This window comes from Halyomorpha halys, unplaced genomic scaffold, assembly GCF_000696795.3.
Source record: "Halyomorpha halys isolate HHAL.00 unplaced genomic scaffold, Hhal_1.1 Scaffold606.1, whole genome shotgun sequence".
Classification (NCBI taxonomy): domain Eukaryota; kingdom Metazoa; phylum Arthropoda; class Insecta; order Hemiptera; family Pentatomidae; genus Halyomorpha; species Halyomorpha halys.
This window is the reverse complement of record NW_027106485.1, coordinates 199,448-207,925: the sequence shown is the minus strand read 5'-3', so window position 1 is coordinate 207,925 and position 8,478 is coordinate 199,448.

Below are 8,478 nucleotides of genomic sequence, written 5' to 3'. Positions count from 1 at the left end.
CCTCTATTGACTCCATATGTAATTCCCGATGCGATTGGCTATTTCTTATGAACCAAGGAGCATTAACTGCGATTCTTAGGACTTTATTTTGAAAAGATTGTAGTGTTTTCCTTTTCGTGAAGGATGCCGCTCCTCAGACTTCACAGCCGTACATCAGCAGTGGCCTGAGGATTGTTTTAAATATAAGAACAGTTGTTTCTGGTTTTAGTTTGGAATTACTGTTTAGGATAGGATATAGCATTGCTAACCTGTCATTAGACATTAAAATCATTCTTCATAATTTTTATAATTCGGCGTATGCTGCTGTGGAAGAAAGAAACCGAGCCCGTGTTAAGGTAATAATTTTGAGCAATATTTAATATGAATGTTACTGTTTATATTTCATTGTTGAAGTAACGGGAACATACAATTATTTATTTTTCATAGCCTAAATAATTTATATCAATGAAAATCTTGGCATCGATTGTGTAAAGGATTTACACTCCTTATCTTATCAACACCACATCTTAACTAAAGAGGAGAGAAAAGAGGTTCATTGGGGATGGCAACTGTTGGGGAATGATCAAATACGGTGTTTGGTTAGCAATAGTTTGAGAGTTACAAAACATGAATCTGCTGATCTTATTGTTAAAATGTTCTGGAACGTTAAATTTAAAAAAAAATTGATCTTGGATTTTCTTTTTAGGAACTTGATTAGATTATTATTTTTTTAGTGTTGAGGTGAAGTAAAATTAATTTTATTTTTTAAATGTGGACATTGTATGAACGAATTGTTTAGAACAAAGAAGAATAGGAGAGGATGACTTGTTCTACGATATAGCTGGTGTGAAATTTCTACGAGTTGTATAAACAAAAAAAATCTGATGAACGTTGCCATAAAGACAGAGTCATTGCAAAGGCGACATTATAAGCCCCAGGAAAAGAAAAAAAAATTAGTTCCATCAGTGAATTTATGCAATCGCAACGGAGGAGGTAATGAGAAGGGAGACGTATACCTCCTAATACCCTGGCTACATTTACACTGTAATCGTAGGCAACATTATCGAAGTCATTCTTTGACTCCAAGAAACACGCGAAGTAACAATCATTATAAAAACCATTTGGCATGTCAGCAAGTTCTTATGGCAACAGTTCAAATGTTACAAAATGCAAAAAGGTCCTTCACTTTTAAACATTAATGATAAGTCACAAATAATAGTTCGTTTGTCTCCATTCCACTCGGTACGCTTTATCTGCATAACCTTGTCCAGTATATCAGCAGAGCACGCAGGTAGTCTTCGCCGTTCCAAGCGTTCCTTTATTATGTCCCACTTCTGACAGAAATCAAACTCCTCTCAACTACAAAGTTGGGGTGAACCAAAGGGGCACAAAGGAATCTCGGAAGGATCATGCAATAAGGATGAGGGGGTCAGAAAATCTTCAAAGGACTTCTGGAATAAACATGTCGGAGGGGAAAAACAATATTAGCACATATATCAGTGATAGGAAAATGAAACCGATTTTCCACAAAGAAAATAAATTTATCAGATACCACCTTAGTCCAATATTCTTTATTCGTGACGTCCTTGTGCATATACAATAACTTGTGAACATGAACATGTTCAAATAATTATGAAATTGAAAACAAGAAACAAAATAAATGAGTTTAAAAGAAATTTAATCCTTTTAAATAACTCTTTTTTTAATAGAAATTTATACAAGATTTTCTTAATTTCCATTAAAAAAAAAATAAAATAAATCAAATTAAATGATTTAATAAGTTGGAGTGTATTGTCACCAATTACATAGCATGCAACAACCGACGAAAAATGCACACATATTTTAACTTAATGCAATTGCATATTTTTTCACATACATTTTTAAATATCTTTACGAATTAGTGTTCTCGGGAGAGTTTGAACAAATTTTATTCTGCATATTTGGCGATTAATGCATATAATTGGAAATTTGTACGATTTAAATAAATTAAAAACAAAAATATATGACTTTGGAGGTTACAACTTAAGTTTATTTTCAGTGTATCAACGCAATAAAGCTACCCTCAATGATTTTGTTTTTACTTACACTTACCTGTATAGAGGAGAAGTATTGGGATCGTGAAAAATCTCGGATTCTACTTTTCGATGGAAATACACGTATTAATGTCCAGTGCGTCCAAATTACCAAGTTTGGCTAAATGATCTGTGTATGTATGGGTGACCTATATATATATATATATATATATATATATATATAAATAAAAAAAAATGTAGCACGGAACTGAAATTACATATTTAAGATGGTAATATACTTGGGGGCGGGAGGGGGGCGCGGTGGCACCGCGGTTAGGCGCTATGCTACTCATAGTCGGGTTATAATTATATTTATACCTAGTCGGGTTCTAATCCGACTGGGCAGAAAATGGTTTTCTGTTACACTGTAGCCGTGAGTCAACCCTGTGAGTTTTTGGAGCCCATCCAGAGGTCCACCCAGCCTCATAAATTAGGTAAAAATCTGTGGGTCGAGCGTAATTCTGACCAAATCACATCCTTGCACAACCATTGGTCTATTAACAGAATTTCCTTACAAAGTACTGAACCGCTGACCCTCCATGGGTTGTAGAGAGTCTGACAGGGCTTAAAAGCAGATTTTTCAAAATCGTTTCCAACGAAGTACCATTAATTTTCTTTATTTGAAAAAAAAATATATTTCTTATTATTAGAAATATTAAACAATAGGAAAATAGAAAATATTAAAGAACTTTATGAATAACAAAAAGAGAAAATAGGAAAAATAAGTCCGAAGATGATATCCGATTCCAAATAACAAATAATCTAGTCTTGAAAAATTGTCTGAGTGTCATGTGTTTGAACAGTCTAGTTCGAAAACAAAAAGTTGTAAGAAACTGAAATTACAAATAAGATTGCGGCTTTAGCGCAATTACTCAGCCTCCACTGGCTCACTACCAGTGACGCGGTGAGAGGGATGCACTGGGATCTTTTGAGCTCTGATCTACCACTCTCTCATAGGTGGGGGATCCTCAGGTCGATAGTGTAAATATTGAATATAAGAGTGCAAATGCGACTGGTGTTAATTTAATTATGTATTTTTTCATGTACATAGTTTGATTATGTTTATTTTTTTTATCCTTCTAATTGTATATATTTAGAGAGAGATTTTATTTATTTGTATGTAATTTTTTTTTTCATTTATTTATTTATTTTTATTCTTATATTATTTTATTTTAGTATGAATATAATCAGTTATTACTATTACTTATTGTCCAATAACTTTGTGGCAGATTGTAATATTTATCAATAAATACAAATTAACACAATCATTTCATCACAAATAAGTAAGCATTCTTAGTGAAGATACCCTTGCCACAGAATGGCGACGAAATCGCAGCATTTGCCCAAGATTAGGCGCAGAACCACCAAAGTTTCAAAAATATCACTTCTCAAACAGGTCTTAGATCATTCATCGCCAACTACTTGAACTCTTCAAAGCTTTAATGAACAGTTACGTATTTTATAACGCTACCACTTCACGATCTCTATTTAACATGGATGTTCCCTAAAATTCAGAGGTAAAATTCCATTCGTCGGAACTGATAAGTCAATCAGGAAACGGCGCCATGACAAGAGTTTCAATCGACAAACTTATCAATAACTGACAGTGTTAAGCTCCAAATGAACTAAAACACATGGAATAGCTACTACCCTGCCTAATATTTAGCATTGTTTAATGCAACAATGGTTGATGTAGTCGTGAATGCCGGTGGACTGTATGATATAGGATAGTGAGCAGCGAAGATAATAAGAAGAGAATGCATATCAGCTATCTCATTCTACCGGTATACAATTTCTGCTCATTCATTTGCTACCATCCTGTCTAAAATTACAGGAGGGTGGACCAAACACTGCATAATACCCAACACAAAAGGGTACAGGTATTCATATAATAAACTGTTAATTACTTATTGCGTCGTATTCTGTCTTTTCCACAAAATATCTCTTAATTTAATATTCCACAGATCAGGAGAAAATTAGGTTTTAGGATTTAATATTAATGTAACCAATAAAAATGTTATGATACAAATTAAAGTAATATCTTCTACTGGAAGAATATAAGGTTGAACAACATAGGAATAATTGTAATAAACATAAAAAAAAAGTTCCTATGATTAGCAATATTAAATAGTGGAAAAATGCGAAATTTTGAAGAATTTCGTGAATAACTAAAGGAGAAATAAGGAAAAATATATACTGGGAAGAAAAACAGACAGTTATATCGGCCCTATTTTTGATTAATTTAATGATTAGTCAAAACTTAATTAATTTATTAAGTTAATTAATTAAATACTTAATTAATTAAATTATTAGTCAAAACTGATGAGTCTGACAAGTATAGGGTAGGGGAAATGAAAAATGACCACTATTTCAAATCCTTAAAAAACATTAATTTGTCATTCGGAGCTCTATATCTTAAAAACTACCAACAACACTAGAAATTCTAAAAGAAAATTATTATAGAAGATTAAATTTTCTGAAATATTAGCTCTAACAGAGCTATTTACGTCTAATAGTTCTCCAGATATAGCTTTTTAAAAGTAACATTTCTTAAAAATGTACTGAAAAATTAGTGTGAGAAATCTATATTTCAGAAAATATGTGACGTATAGATTTCTCTAAGCACTTAAATTAAAGCTATTTTAACGCACTATAAAGTAGTTTATGAACTTTACCTTCATAGGAATAGTAGTTTTCATGATATTTCCTAAAATAAATTGATTGTTCGGGCGATAAGTTTGATTTATGAAAAACTTTATTTTGAAAACCATAGGACGTCATATGTCTGTCAGCACTCAAATTAAAGCTAGTTAAATTTACTATAAAATAGATATAATGTTTAGTTTTGTAGGAGCAGTATTTTTTATGATATTTGACAAAATAAATTCACAAACTCTTAATTTCTAGTTGTTTGTATAAAATGATTTATGTTTGAAAAAAATATATCTCTAGACCCATGAGACGCACAGATGTCTGCTAACACTCAAAATAAAGGAAATTTAACTCACTACAAAGTAGTTTATAACACTTATCTTCGTAGGGGTAGTAGTTTTTATGATATTCACATATGAATATAAATTTGGCATATGAAAATTTGTCGAAACATCAATAAATCAATTTATTTTAGTAAATATCATGAAAACTACTACTTCTACGACGATAAGTATCATGAACTACTTTTTAGCTCATTAAACTAGCTTTAATTTGAGTACTAACAGACATTTGCACGTCAAATGCTTTTTGAGATATAGATTTTTCAAAATAAATTCACTAACCACTGATCTTTCAGTACGCCCCATCCAACATTTTTCTGAAACGTTGCTTTTTAAAAAGCTATATCTCGAGAACTATTATATGTGGATAGCTCTATTAGGGCTTATATTTTAGAAAATTTAGTCTACTTTAAATGATGCTCTCTTAAATTTTCTATTGTTGTAGGTAGTTTTAATGATATAGAACTCCTAATGAAAAATTAATTTTTTTTAACGTTTTGAAACAGTCCCCATTTTTTATCCATAAGATTGGGGCTTTAGCGCACTTGCTTAGCCTCCACTGGCTCATTACCAGTGATGTGGCGAGAGGGATGCGCTGGGATCTCTTGAGCTCTGCTCTACCCCTCACACGTGGGGGATAGAGTGGGCTCAGGGATCCTCAGGTCGATTGTGTAAATATTGTATATATTATTTTATCATTATGTTATTTTATTTATTAATCTTTCATGCAGATAGTCAGATTATGTTCATCTTGTCTATTCTTTTGTTTGTATATATTTTAAGAGAGTTTTTTATTTCATTTTTTTTATTATTATTATTATTATTATTATTTAGTTTTATTTTATTTTATTTTTTACTTATTTATTTTATTTTTTTATTTTAGTATGTATGAGATCATTCATCAATATTACTTATTGCCCACTACTGTGTGGCAGATTGTAATATCTATCAATAAATAAATCTATAAAAAAAAAAAGTATTTATTAGTGTCTAATTTTTTTTTATTCTTAGCCTTGACGAAGGTCTGAAATTCTGGCCGTAACGTTGGCTTTAATAGATAAGTTTTTAGTTATTTGTGTTCTTCACTAACGGCACATCCTAATCATCTCCTCATATATACTCCACGGTCAACATGCAACTCATCATCATGACATATATATTCATTTTCATATTTCCAGCAATATGACAAACATATAATAGTATATTATGAAATCAGTGTGATACAAACATTATACACCAGTCGAATCTCTTACATATTTCACTTATGTGCCGTTTCTACAGATGCTCAGGGGAATTAAGGTTGAAATGTTGTATAAGATGTTAGGCAAACTAAAGGCCCTCTTATCCTTTTTTTCTGGCATTAAACTGAGAAGGATATTAAACCTTTACCTTTGAGGGAATATTTCGTAATAAAACTTTTTAGTTACATGTGATGAAAAGTGGATCTACTGGCGTAATCCAAAGTGCACGGGCCAAAGGTTAAGTCGTGGGTGGATTCCGTATCCCATAGATAAACGTGACTAATTTCAAGAGAAAAAAATATATAAAAGAGGAGATGTTAGGTGTTTTGCGGAATTACCGGTGATTATTCACATTGAATTCACCCCCTACCTCTCTATTGTCTTTCAACTCAACTGAGAACATCTTCAATATGGGCATACATGTTTTAATTTTTAATAATTTATGTATAGTAATTTTAAAATGACATGATACAAACATGTGGAGAATCGACACATTGATAGAGCTCTAATAACATATGTAGAGGAGAAGATCTTTGGGCCATCTTCTTTTCAGACGCCTAGGAGGATTATCAGGTAATAGAGGAGAAACCGGTTTAGAAACAAGTGGGTTTGGGTGTTTGGGAAGTTTATCATAGAAGGATTGGTATCTGGTTCTGGCCAAATAGGCAACATATGGAACATTGAGGTCCTGATGGATGACTTGATTTGCGATAAAGTAGGAAGCATTAAGGATTTTGGAGAGTAAGGATTGGATACGGGAGGAATTCGATGGTTCATTGGAGCCCCATAGCTCAACTCCGTATGTTCAGATTGGCCTGATAATAGTAATTTAGATCAGTCTTTTGTAATGGATTGGAAGTTTTGACCTTTTTGGCTACTAAATGTTTTAATAGTCTTAAGATCGTTTTAAAATTAGATTTACCAAGGAATCCTTCGTTGAAATGACTCCAGTCATTATAAAATCCTTATTGAAGTGTGCAAGAGTAGAACTGGAAGAGGTTTCTGAGTCTATTTCATAACCAAAAGATATTATTATAAGAAAACTGTCACAGGATCTTCAAAAATGCATCGATCGAATTGGCGATTATAAACAGTATTATATTTTTCGCCATAGCAGACTTTTTGGACTGAAAAAATTTTATGGTACCCTTGTTGGGCTTTCAGTTTATGCTTCATACTCTTGGATTATTATTTTTTTATTTTATAATGATTCAACATTTTCGAATATAAATTGGGTTAGTTATTTTTATCTATAAAATGACACTAAAATTTATTGAAAGATATTAGATATAAATGAGTAAAACAAAAATCGTTACATACCTTCGAGCGGGCGGACTGAACACATTTAATTCAATATTTTTTCTATAAAATAATGATCTACAAATCGACGTTCCTTCCTATTCTTTCCTACTCTTCCGAATAGTGGACCTTCACCTCGAAACACAAGATCCAATCCATGGAGATGCGGTACCTTCGTAAGGTGGAAGAAGGGTATGGAACAGTACCATTCAGACAAACCTGGGAGTCAAACCGGATGAGAGCATCCTAGAGGGGCACAAGATAAGATGCTTCTGACACCTCCTTCGGATGGACCAGGAAAGAACTGCCAGAAAGACATATGAGACTCGCGTGGAGGGAAGAAGGGCAAGACCACGCATTTCCTGGGAGGAGAGTGTTAAGGAGGCGTTCAGGAGGCGGAATATGGACTGGAGTAGGAGAAAGGAGATGCTCCAAGAGCGAAATATCTGATCCAGACTCTGCAAATTGTAACCCCACACTGCGCAAGCGGTAAAGGAGATAAAATGATTATGATATGATGATGATGATTTTTTCAGTAATTTAAGCAAAAGAGAGCACAAATCATTATAAAAATTCAGGACATTTCAATCAACATTACCATAAAAACTGTGGAGATAAGAAATGACGTATTTATACAAAGTTAATTTAAACATTTTAACTCACACTTCATTACCTTACACAACTTCGTATGTTAAGTATAAATATTGTTAAAATCTTTAGCTTTCCGACGGGATATAATACGTCCATATTACTGCTCTTATTTCTGGAATTGTTTTTTTTTTTTTCATCCGGATAAAATATTATTCATTTTATTCTCCTTTATTTAATCATTAAATTCATTTATGGTTTAAATTTATGCATTTTTCCATTACTTCTAAGAATGATAGATGGTTA